This window comes from Prionailurus viverrinus, chromosome F2 (assembly GCF_022837055.1).
Source record: "Prionailurus viverrinus isolate Anna chromosome F2, UM_Priviv_1.0, whole genome shotgun sequence".
Taxonomy (NCBI): Eukaryota; Metazoa; Chordata; class Mammalia; order Carnivora; family Felidae; genus Prionailurus; species Prionailurus viverrinus.
In genome coordinates, this window is record NC_062578.1 from 63,221,179 (window position 1) to 63,234,758 (window position 13,580).

The 13,580-nt window shown below is 40.9% G+C and overlaps 1 long non-coding RNA gene across 1 annotated transcript in view; it reads left to right on the plus strand.

Annotated features, from left to right (window-relative positions):
* Positions 1–12,876, plus strand: part of LOC125156641 (uncharacterized) — a 29,333-nt gene extending 16,457 nt beyond the window's left edge. Inside the window, exon 3 of the long non-coding RNA XR_007148716.1 lies at positions 12,766–12,876. This is a non-coding gene — a long non-coding RNA (uncharacterized LOC125156641). The remainder of the gene's footprint in view (positions 1–12,765) is intronic.
* Positions 12,877–13,580: the final 704 nt, after the last annotated feature.

A 13,580-nucleotide genomic window follows, 5' to 3' on the forward strand; every position in this document is an offset into this window, starting at 1 on the left:
TAGTGAGCACACAGGAAATAACAGGCATTCCATAATTGTCATAGTCTCGTATGCCTGGAGTTTTCCAGCAAGAGACCGGACAACATAGCACATGAGGACCCAGAGTTGGGGACCTATGTCCTAATCTCAGCAATACCAGCAAATAGCAATGATCTGGTACACTGCAATAAATCTACTCTTTTTTGTGTGTGCAGTGGTAAAAACAGACTGAAAAAGTTACTGTTCTTCCTTTTAAATACAATTTTAATGATAGAAGAAAATAATAACCTTACTTAAAAATCTCAAAAATAATGATAAATTAAGTGACACAAATTCTTTTGTGTGACTATTAACATTTTTGTACCCTCCCTTTTATTTCTCTTTCACACACACACACACACACACACACACACACACACACACCTATTTTTACCTGGTTGTTATCATAGTTTATGTATATTTCTGTATACAATATTTTAATACAAGTTAGAATAATGTAAGAAAGCAATGCTCTCCATATACCATTTCCAATTGAACGTGTTACCAGATTTTTAAAACTTTTTGTCTGACTGATAAAAAGTGTACTTCAGTGTAATTTCTCTTACTAGTAAGATTGAATATCTTTGCATATGTTTAAGACTCATCGTTCTGGAGCGCCTGGGTGGCGCAGTCGGTTAAGCGTCCGACTTCAGCCAGGTCACGATCTCGCGGTCCGTGAGTTCGAGCCCCGCATCAGGCTCTGGGCTGATGGCTCAGAGCCTGGAGCCTGTTTCCGATTCTGTGTCTCCCTCTCTCTCTGCCCCTCCCCCGTTCATGCTCTGTCTCTCTCTGTCCCAAAAAAAATAAATAAACGGTGAAAAAAAAAAAAAAAGACTCATCGTTCTTTTCTTTCTTTAATGATAATGCATTTTCCATTGAGGTAGGCAGAGTTCTAGGATGAGAATTCAGCTCACCTGACAACTCGATTTGAACCTTGTGAAGCCTTGAGCAGAGAACCCAGCTTTATCGGGAGAGACTTCTGATCTGTACAACTATGAGAGAATAAATGATGTCTCATGCCACTAAGTTTGTGTTCATTTATCACACAGCAGTAGAAAAGTAGTGTATCCAGGCTTCTCCATAACTTCCCTATTTATTTATTTATTTTTTTTTAATTTTTTTTTTCAACGTTTATTTATTTTGGGGACAGAGAGAGACAGAGCATGAACGGGGGAGGGGCAGAGAGAGAGAGGGAGACACAGAATCGGAAACAGGCTCCAGGCTCTGAGCCATCAGCCCCAGAGCCCGACGCGGGGCTCGAACTCACGGACCGCGAGATCGTGACCTGGCTGAAGTCGGACGCTTAACCGACTGCGCCACACAGGCGCCCCACTTCCCTATTTATTTTTAATATCATCGCAGAAGATGCCATCAGTGGCACCCGACATAACTATTTTCTTACAGTCGAACGTTTAGTTTGCCTTAATTTTTTGCTATTGTAAGTACTGCGGCGACAAACAGGTTCATGCACATAGCTTTACCCATTTTTTATCATTTAATGTTTATTTTATCTTTTATATCAAACAGATAATATATTACCGGTGTCAAAATTCAAATGTATAAAATGATAAAAACAATGAAGAATTTTCTTCTCACTTCCATGCCTTGGCTATACATTTTTCTAGGCCCCAAACAATCTAAGTATTCAATTATTTTGACTCCTTCTAGAGGTATAGCATACCTCTAGCATATGATAAGGTACGATAGCATACCACATCCACTGCTCTGTACCTTGCTTTTTCACTAAGCAATATATTTTGAAGTATTCGTCTATATCAGCACCTAAAAGTCTCTGTAGCCAAATAGCATTGTATTTGTGTAAATGTACCGTAATTGACTTAACATTTTTGTTATTTAACCGTAATGTTATTTACCCATAAATATGCAATAATTTATTCTGTTGTATAAATGTACCATAATTTATTGATTGATGAACACCTATGGGTTTTTTTTGGAATTTTGTCCCTGGTCATCATGAAAGATAATATGGAATAAATAACCATTAGGACAACCAGAAAAGCTAGCTAAATGTTAAAAAAAAAAAAAAATGTCTACCTGAAGATAGTAGAGGGTTAAAAAGAGAGTCAGGAATTACTTGGTTAGGAGCTGAGGGGAATGGAAATCCAGGACTGTGAGTGAGCCCAACCTCTGAGGGTGCTTTATACCTGAATGAAAAAAATGCTGAGGACTTCATGACAACCTCATGGGACGAGAAGGAGTTATGGACACTCCAAGGTGACCTCTCAACTCTGGGCTGAGACTGCAAAGGGATGAACCTGAGGAATGAATGAACCCCAAGTGACAAGCCTTCATGGGGACTGATCACATCTTCCTAATTCTGAAATTGGATTGAGATGATTCAAGATTGCTAATAGCTCTTGGTGGAAGCAAAGGTAAAGTCTTCTCTGTTGGAATAGAACCGCAGATGGCTTCCCATTATTTTTAGAAACAGTTTTACAAATAGAAAGTCCCAGCCACCCAAACCAACCAAGAAAGCCAAAGAAAGCCAAAGAAAAATTAATAGAAACAATAGGAAATAAACACAGATCCAGAGGGGTCCCAGAAATTCAGAGACTAACTTGAAAATCAACATTGTTACCATGCCCAAGACAATAAAGAGAAAAAATTTTCAGTGGAGTATTGGAAAAAACATTGTTTTCAATCTTTTGCTCTTATAAATACGGCAACAGTGAATATACTTGTGCAAGTATATTTGTAGAGGAATATGTAGATGTGGTATTTCTGTGTCAAAAATACTTGGCAGTTGTAATTTTGATAGCTACTGATGAATTGTCCTCCCTAGAGGTGCCACCAGTTTACATTCCCGCCATCAGTGTAGGAAAGTGGCTGTTCCCACATTCTTCACAACCCATGTAGTAACACATTTTTAATGTATTTCCTAATATGATGAGTGGGAACGGTATCTCACTGTAATTTGTATTTGTATTTATCGTCTTAAAAGTTTGAACATAATTACATATGTTTAAGGGCTATTATTTTTTCTTGAAACATCCCTTTAATTTTTCTATTGGATTGTTGATCTTTTAATGTTTATGGGAGTTTGGGGTTTTTTTTACTATATATTAGGGAAGTGGGTCCTCATTTCCTAAGATATAAATTGCAAATATTTTCTCACTTTGCCCTTGAGAATTCTGATTTTGGCTACTGTGGGCTTTGCTATGCCAAAATTTTTCATTGTCAATTTTTCACATTTTTTTTTGTTTCATTACATCTGGTGTGGGTTTTTTTGGTTTGCTTTTTTGTTTGTTTGTTTGTTTTTTTGGTCATGTTTAGGAAGACCTTTTCCACTTAGAGACTATTTATCAAAAATCACTACAATGTTTTCTTGTACTCTTAAATTTCATTTTTAAATTATACTGTTGATCCAACTAGTCTTTTCTTTCAGACAGCCATCTGGTTATTCTGTACCATTTGTTGAATAATCTTTCTATTCCTTACTGATTTGAAGCCACTTTTATCTTATACTTAATCCCTGTGTACATCTAGGACCATTTATTTGAGTTGTTTTCTGTTTCCCGGGTGTGTCTATTCATGTAGCTATGATCTATGATCTTTCCAAATCATTTTGCTTTATACAGTATTTTAAAACTTTCTTTTTTAAAAAATTTTTTTTAACGTTTATTTATTTTTGAGACAGAGAGAGACACAGCATGAACAGGGGAGGGGCAGAGAGAGAGGGAGACACAGAATCGGAAGCAAGCTCCAGGCTCTGAGCCATCAGCCCAGAGCCCGACGCGGGGCTTGAACTCGCGGACCGCGAGATCGTGACCTGAGCCGAAGTCGGACACTTAACCGACTGAGCCACCCAGGCGCCCCTATACAGTATTTTAACATTAAGGATTGTCCCTTCTCAATATTCTTCCTTTTTAGAATTTACTTGGATGTTATTATTTATTCATTTGTATTGGCTTTGAAATCAGCTCTTTGTTTCTCAAATAAGCCTGTTGGTATATTCAGTAAAATGACACTACACATATAGATTGATTTAGAAAGAATTGACATAGGTTTTCTCCATCCAGGATCATGGCATGCCTTGTCATTTGAACACGTTTTCTCTTTGTCTCTCAGAAGAATGTTACTGTTTTCCTTATCTAGATCTTAAACACTAATGGTAAGTTTGTTTTTGTCATTCCATTGTGGATGGAGACTTTTTTCTTTATACCCACAAACTAGTGTTGATTCTAACTGAAGGGCTACTAATTTATAGATTTGAAATGTGCACCCTGTTTTCTTGGCAAATTTGTTTGTTCTTTGTAATAAAAAAATTACTGGGGCACCTGGGTGGCTCAGTCTGTTGAGTGTTCAACTCTTGATTTCAGCTCAAGTCATCCCAGGGTCATGGGACTGAGCCCTATGTTTGGCTCTGGGCTGAGCATGGAGTCTACTTAAGATTCTCTCTCTCTCTCTCTCTCTCTCCCTCCCTCCCTCTGCCCCTCTCCTCTGTTCATGTTCTTGTGCTGTCTAAAATAAATATATTTTTTTAATTATCCCAAAAAAAACTACAAAAAATGAAAAAAACTTTTTCAGTTTCTCTTTGTTTTTTCAAATATACAATAAAATAATAAATACAACATTTTTAATTTTTACACCTTTAATTTTTCTTTTGCTTAATTATATTGGATTATACTTGCAGAATTAAAGTTAAATAGCTGTGCTGATCATTATTTATCCTGAATAATGACAAAAACGGAGCTGCTGGTTCAAATGAAATACATCTTTTATTATTTTGGTTTTAATTTACCTTAATTTTATTACTAGCAAGTTCTAACATTTTCTTTTCATTTAATTTTTTCTGTTGGACCTCCTGTATTGGGCTTGAGTTGATCACATTGCTTAGTTCATGGAACTTTGTCATCTATGGGCCATGTGGGCTCCCTCTTATTTTAAAATTATTTGTTCCCAGTTATCACTATTGTTATTCCATATTCCTAACCCCTTCCCATGATAGGTTGCCATCATCATGTATTTAAAGTGGGTTGCTTTGTTTTTTATTGTGTATGTTATTGAAAAAGATCATTTGTTTCATGTACATATATGATTCATTTACGTAAGTGGTTTTGTATCATGTGTCTCAATAAGTACTGTTGCTGTGTGAACATCTGATTTGTAGCTTGTACTGCAATACGAAATTTCCTAGGGTCTGTGTATCATATTTTACCTATTCATGCTCCAACAGATGGATGTTCAGATTGCCCCTGACTCACTGCTAAATTCTCTTCGTTTCTCCTATGTTATGGAAGAACTTCTTTGGGGTATTCATTCAGGATCTTGGGTTATTTGCCTATAAAGCCATTAATGCCATTTGGGTCTTTAGAGTGGCAGCACCAGCCTGTCCTCCTATGAACAGGGCCTGAAAGCTCTTTTACCCCTCGTCCACTCCCTACCAACACCCATACGAAAGGTTTTCTATATGCTTATCCCTTGTGTGTTCATTTCTCCTGTGTAATGATTGTTCATATGTTTTTGTAAGTATTCATTTTTAATGTATCTCACATATTCTTTCTAAAAAAGCTATACCAATTTCACCTTATTGCTAGGGAAGTTTCTTGATATTTATGTTTGAAAGATTTGTTGTTTTTTAAAAATTTTTTTTAACGTGTATTCATTTTTGAGAGGGAGAGACAGTGCAAGCTGGAGAAGGGCAGAGAGAGAGGGAGACACAGAATCTGAAGCAGCCTCCAGGCTCTAAGCCGTCAGCACAGAGCCCGATGCGGGACTCAAACTCACAAATGGTGAGATCGTCAGCTGAGCTGAAGTCGGCCACTTCACTGACTGAGCCACCCAGGCACCCCTATGTTTGAAAGATTTGTGATATTCCTTCAAGCCTTACAATTTTGTGATTTAAAAAAAGCATTTAAAAATTATTTCTATCAGGAGTTTCTACTTTTTGTAAGAGGGGTTTAATTTTCCCACAAGCTGCTTGTCTAAATATAACAGAGAAGTAGCTGAGAATTCTAAAAAAAAAAATACTAGAACAGGGATGAGGAGGGGCCAGGAAGTCACTGGAGGCACAGCAATCATTTTAGAAATATATTTACTCACTCATTTAACAAACAATTACTAAACTTATTATGAGCTGGGCACTGTAATAAATGTTGATGATACAGAGATGAGTAAGACAGTCACCTCCCTTAAAAAACACATGTCCAGTGGAGGAGAGAGCTGTGTAAAAACAGATTAATTGCAAGAATTACTACAGAAACATTAGCAAAGCCCTGGGGACACAGGTTTCTTCCATTATGTGACTCAGGTTTTCCAGTATTAAATTAATGTGTTTATTATATTGATGACACATTTTCAGAGTCATATTAGGGGAGAGAAAATAAAAGAAATAGAGATGAATCCATTGATTGTTGTATTTAGTCAACAAATATTTACTGAATGACTCGTTTTGTCATTGGGCCATGTATCAGGGATATAGAAGTAAGCAAATGTTAAATGATAACAAAAAATTACTGTCTGATTTTAAAGTTCTCAGGAGCTTTGTGCACTATGATTCATATAGCACGTTGAGCCAGAATATCTAACATATTACTTAGTTATCTATGTTGAATGTCAGAGATCATAATACACATGTGTACATGGGAGTAAGTACTTCAGTTTTGTTGGTTGTAGGTACGTAATGCTACGTCCATCTTGTTTTACTAAGAATGAACAAAGGTGCATTAAAAGGAAGAAATGTTTCCATAAGGGAAGCGATTCTGCTTGCACGGATAGTGACCTGACCTCTTCAGGACGTCTTCAGGCAGAGATGTAATGCATGAAGTCAGTCTTCTTCAGGAATTTTCCACCACTACCCCAGGCAGAGGGATGCCTTCTATGTAAGGAAGCTGGGTGCGTGCAAGTTCAATGGTATGTGACGACAGAGGTTGGTTGTGAAAAGTCTGTGAAGAATTCTAAAAGCTACAGGTGATATAAATTTTAAAAGTAGATATAGTCATTTTATTTCTAAGGCAATAGTGGGGTTCTTTGAAGCCCAGAGAGTCTAGAGAAGAACAATTTTCAACTATTCTTTAAATCCCCTTGAGGAAATATATCGGACCCTGAGGTAGCCTCCCATCATCGTTCCCTGACTGTGGAATAGCCCAAGGTTTAGATGTGACTGACTCCATCCCCAGATTAACTGTGATAATCCCATCCTCCTTTCCATGTTGATTGGTTCATTGGCAGCCAGAGAGGCCTTGGTGGAGGAGGAGAATCGAGCTAGACTTTGAAGACAGAGTAGCATTTTGATAAGTGGACAGCAAATTACAAGCAAAAGTGAAGAAACAGGAATATGCAAAGTTTGCTTAGGGATGGTGAGTAAACCTTTTTTAACTAGAGCAAAATGTTATACTGTCTTTATCTCTCAGAGCTGCCCAGGTGATTAAACTCAATTCTTGCATTCAGTAAACAATTATTGAATGGTACATAGGGTAGTACTAAGTAATAGACAGGCTTCAAAGGAAGTTGCCTCAAGGTTGAGAAACCCCACAATAAGGTAAATCCATTGGTTTTAGAACTAAAAAGGCCTAAGACATCATGTAACACAATCCATTCATTTTCAAGTACAGACTGAGGCCCAGATAGCTTAAGTGAGTGGAAGCAGCAAAGTACACAGGGAAAATAACAAGTTGTCAGAGTTATTTAAACTCTTTTACTTTAATTTCCATCACCAGACAAGTGGCAGTAATAGCACAAGAAGCTGTCCTCGCTATCCAGGGAAACAACATAAGCAAAGCGTCAGAGGCAAAATAGATACTAAGTAAATATTCTCTTTCATTTTCTTTCTTCCCTTTATTGATAGCAACACAGAAATCCTATAGCAGAGTTAGGAATAACTCTGCTTGACTCCCAGGACACCTCCCTCCTGCACAGGACAACAGTCCATTATTAGAAATCCCATGGGAAGGAACAACAGAAGCCTCCGACTTTCTCCAAAGAGGAGGAGCTATCTTCAAAAACTCTTATCTATTTGTCTTACGTACCAAGCTCATTCTCTTCTCCAGACCTGTGAACACCTTGATTCTGAATCCTCACTTCTGTGGGAATGCTTTTCTTCCTCCTTTCCATCAATCCAAATCCTCTCATTCATTCATTTATTCATTCAGACATTCAGTCTTCATGGAATCAGGGAGTCATTAGACCTCTACTGAGCACTTATTTTGTGGCAGGCACTGGGATAGGAACCCCAGAGAGAAGAGCCTGCCTTCAAGGAGTCTAGCTGGGGCACAGTCTACTTCAAGCACAGATATGCTCATTCGAGGGAAGTTAAGGGATGATGTTATAGAAGTATGGGCATGATATCTTGAGAACATTGGACAGGGAAAACTAGGTGTGCCTGAAAGGTCTCTGCCATTATTCTACTGCAATTACATATCCATCATTTTCTTGTCTGCCTCCAATTACACATAAAGATGGCCACACACAATTGAGCTCATAGGTACATATACTGCTCAGTACATATCAGTGTAGTGATATCAGGATGTGAATAGGTATAAGGTGTGTATCTAGCCAGGAAGGACCAAGGCAATCCAATCAAGGGACCTCAGGTTTATCTAGAAAAGCAAGGAGTCATGCCCAGGGGTAGAGGATGGATAATTCTGTCATTAACAAACTTTAGTAAGGGCCTACTGCAGTGTTTCTAAATCTTGGTGGCACATAGAATTATCGGGGGGTAGGGGGGCATTTGAAAAATACAGATACCCGAACCATATCCTAGACTTGTGGAACCAGGATCTTTTGGGATGAAGCACAAGCATATGGGTGTGACATGTGGTTGATTCTGATGATTAATTAGCAGGGGTTGGGAAGCACTGGTCTATCTGGTGCCAGACATTTGCAGAACACTGAGAATGCACAAGCAGTCCTATTCATGCCTTAGAAGACAAGTCTCTGTCCTAGAAAAACTAAGTCAGGTGGGAGAGACAGGCAAGCAAAGGTACACAATCAAGCAGATAAGCTCTTCGATAGAGACAGGTACGAAGTGATGTTGGAACTGAGATGAGAAGGACCAGTATGCTTCTGCGAAGTGGGGGAGGCTCAGTAATGTTGCATTTGAGATGAGATACAAAGGATGTGCAGGAATCTCCCAAATAAGAAGGTGTGGGAGGCTATCCCAGGCCTAGGACTGAGCTTCTAGTTCCCACTGGGCTTAGCCACCAGTCAGATGATGTGGAGGGACTGACTTAGCCACCAGTCAGATGATATGGAGGGACGTCTGAGGGAGAAGGATCAGGGCGCATACATCCTGGGACTGGGCTCTTAGGTGTGTCTGAGGTGAAGATGGTGATGTGATGGATTCCATTAATGATTTATAGCTGTTTCATATACCATTTTTATTTCTTTCAATCAGACCTTTATACCTAGGAAACAGTCATAAACAGAACTTGCAGTGGGAATACTCAAGAAGGGCAACAATTCCCTCAAATTTGAAAACAAAGAAAAGCTTTTCGTGTTAAGTCTAAAAAATTCAATGGTGAGATCATGAAAAAGGGGGAAGGGCAGGAAGGGGTGGGGTCATTCTGCAAGGGCACGGCATGGACATAGGAGCAAGGTTTTCACCTAGGAATTTCAAGTTCAGTGTGGCTGGGGCAAAGCACGGGGGGGAAGGCTGTGTCCATGGATAAGGTGGGGGAGGAAGGTGTGCTCTGAGCTCTTGAAGGCCTCTGATGCTCTGCTGTAGGGTAGACTTGACCCAGTTCGCACTGGGGAATCCTGGTTATTTTATGTAGGATGGTGCTAGGGTCATTATTCCTTTTCTGAAAGGTCATTCTGAACGTGCGTATATTTTCTTTCTCCGACAGAATTGTAAGCATGCAGTCAACAGGAATCATACCTTGACTTTTTTTTTTTTTTTTTTTTTTTGGTATCACCAACAGTGTTTAGCAGAGCAGGGGACACATGTTGAGATGTCAGTAGTTAATGGATTCATTAATTATTTGAGCAGCACAATCCCATATGCAAGTGAATGTTGTAATATGGCTATTACAACCCATGTGGTGCTTGCTCTTTAGAGATCTCAAGCAAGCTTAAGCTGGGATTCTTAATTTTAACATGCACACAAATCACCTGGATATCTTGTTAAATGTGATTCTGATTTATTATGTCTTTGGTGGGGCCTGAGATCTTGCATTTCTAACAAGCTTCCAGATGCTTCTGCTGATGACAATTTGGATTTCTATATTTTGAGTGGTAGGGATCTTGAGATTCCGCTGCCTTATTTGGAAAAGTTCCAGTAGTGGGGTCATCTGTGAACTGTGGAACATTCTACAGGGATTGTGGAAGTGAAGAGGCTTCCCCTTGAGAGGCTAAGACTCCAGACAGCTCCCTTGGGCCTGGTTCTGAAGGCAACCACATGTCTCTGAGGCCCCTGGGGTAGACATTGATATTGTTTGCCTTTAAAGAAGCATCTGGACGGGGCGCCTGGGTGGCTCAGTCGGTTGAGCATCTGACTTGGGCTCAGGTCATGACCTCACAGCTCGTGGGTTCGAGCCCCGTGTCGGGCTCTGTGCTGACAGTTCAGAGCCTGGAGCCTGCTTCTGCTTCTGTGTCTCCCTCTCTCTCTGCCCCTAACCCACTCACATTCTGTCTCTGTCTCTCTCAAAAATAAACATTAAAAAAAAAAATTTTTTTTAATAAAATAAAGAAGCATCTGGTGCTGCTGCTAGTTTCTTCCTTGCCCTGCGAGTATTGAGTTCCAAAGAAAATCCATTAGTAACAGTGGAGTTGATAATAGAACAGCACATTAAGTCAGAGGACTCTAAAAACAGCATGCTGTCAGCGTGTAATTTGTTTAGGCCCAAGTAGAATGGAGCGTTTTTTCAGGAATTTTCAAGTTTGAAATTGGATTATGGGCCACTTTGTAACTTCTTGATGTTTTCCTCTGTGAAAATGGTCTCATGGCCATACAATGGCAAGCGGGAAGTCCCTCAGGGCTCACCAGCTAGTAGGCATGAAGACGGCCACATTGGTTAGGCTAAAGTCTGGCAGCTTGGTGCCACTCATCACCATGACCAGGGGCTTAGTTTTCATTCTGAGATTTCCTGACCTCTTTTCTGGCTGTCAAAGAAGCACCAGGCCACATCTGCCTCTGTCCCCAGTGTTAATGCGTGTTATTGCCTGTACTGGCATCTTTCAGCCATGGACCCATGATGGCTGCTTCATCTCAGACAGCTCCCCATGACACTACCAGTCTCCTTCATATCCACTCCATGCACGGGTATGGCCATTGCTCACTTGGGCCATAGCTGGGAGGTAGTCTAGTGTAGCAGCAAATGGAATTATCTCCGGAGAGAATGCCTTATATCAGCTGTGGGACTTGGGCATGTTCTCTAACCGCTCTACACCTTAGATTTCTTACCTGTAAAATGAGGTTAACTGGAGTTCTATAGTCTCAAGATTGTTGAGAAAATAAGGTCATCCACTTAAGCTCCTAACTCTATTCCTGGCACATAGAAAATACTCAGTGAACAGTATTATTCTCACAGAATAATGGTTCTGGCCTGGGCAAGCTTCAGGCTTCAGCACAGCTGAGACCAGTTAGTTAACAAGTTTTCATGACATGGTTGATGGCTCTGGGATAAGAGAAAGGGGGAAATGCAACTGCTATTTGATATGGAGATGCTCAGGTATGATAGACCCAAGTGCTTTCTCCTGGGGTCCCTCTCAGGGGCTTCCTGGCATGCCTTCAGGGCTGTCTTTCTATGACAAAAGATGTTTTTGCTGCAAAAGGATGTCCTTGAACTTATCTAGACTCCTTTGAGACCAGGCTCAGAGGTAAGTTTTGTCATCCCGGGCTCCATTTCATTTTCCAGCATCAACTCCTCCTTGAGGTTACTGATAGTAGAAATCTCCACTCCCTAGAAAGGGAGCCTTTATCCTACTCCAGGGTGTCACCTGGCCTTGGAACGAAGGCCAATCCTCTTTCCCCCCCCAGTCTTGCCCCAGGTCTCACTCTCTTTCCTTCGTGCAGAGACTAGATAACTGAACTCTTAACTCAATTCATACTTAATTTCTATTCAGGCTCATGTGAGAGATAATCTCATAATAATAATAATGATAATAATAATAACAACAACAAAAACTAATTTTTCTCATGTTTTCCTTGCCCCATGGCCTCTAAAATCATCTTCCTAAAACATGCTTCTTCTTATTCCACTATCTACTTGAAGCCATGGCACTTAGGAGATGAAATTGACGTTAGCATAAGCAGCTCTTTATATGTGCTGGTCTTTTGTCCTGAGATGCTCTTTGGGCCTTTGTTTTCACCCACTCAGCCATCATGGCCGAGCTCATATCTGACTTCCTCTGGGGATAGTTCCTGGCACCTGGCTGCATCCCCAAACCCCGGACATCGGCCAGGATCCCTCTTCCAGGCCCCCTTGACGCTCTGAACCTTATTCCATCACACGGCAACACACAATAATTCTCTTCTGGTTCTGCCTCCCCTCTGTCAAAGAGATAGCCTCCAGTCACAGGAGTGGCAGTGAATGAACTAATGCTTACCTCACATTTTCCGAGTTCTTTTTTGTCCACTCTGTCCTCCGATCCTTACTATAGGTCTGTGAGATAAGTAAGATGCATATGACTGTGATCTCTGCTTTCTATATGAGAACAGGAGTTTCTGACTAGTCCATGGTCTCCTGTCAGCTATGTGAGGGCAGAGGCAAGTAAACTCAGACCGAGTTCTTAGGACTGTAATCCCAGTGCCCCTTTTCACTACTTTTTCTTGCTTCCATTTGACAGAAACTAAACCCTGGTAGGAAAAGGGTCCCAAGGGAGACAAGGCACGGGGCCAAGGAAGACTGAGGGGGACAGCAACCTGCCGAGGCACTGGAGCTGCAGAATCACAGGGGCTCACAGGTAAGGCCGTTGGGTGCAATGAGAACCCTGGGGTGTACTGTTGGCTGACTTTATGACTTGAGGGAACATGCTGTTTGATTAAGACGAGGTAGATAGGAATGGAGACAGAGAGAAACACCTTGAAAATGACTTTTATGCAAGACCAGACCACACTCAAAATCCGGTCTCAGGCACCACCTCGCAGAGTGCCATTCCTTTCCAGCAGCCCTCTGGATTGCTCTAAGTGACGAGGGATTAATTTTATAAAAGTCTTGAACTGCTGCTAAGAGTCCTTTTTAAACCTGAAAGCAAAACAAACAAACATGAAGTCCTACGGAGCCGAGAATAAGCTCCGAGAGGGAGTGAGAGCGTCGGAAATAGTTACTGGGATGGAGGAGGGGACCACGATGTACCTTGTTTCAAACCCCCGCGGGCACTGTCCGCTCACCCACCCGCAGGTTCCGTGGGCAGTCTGAGCTCGGCCGGGGGCACCGGGGGGTGTCGCAGGGAAGATGCCAGGATGGGAGGGCTCAGAGCTATTTCAGACTCAAGGCTGACATTCACGGAGACCTTGAGTTACGTCATGAAAACCGTCTGGACTTTAGGCCCCCTTATGCCAAATGCGGTTTCCAGAAAAAGGATCCGCCGCATATTTGGAAGCCCATCAACCAAACGAGTCGTCTCGTCACTTTCGTGCATGAGATCTTTTCATTTGTGAA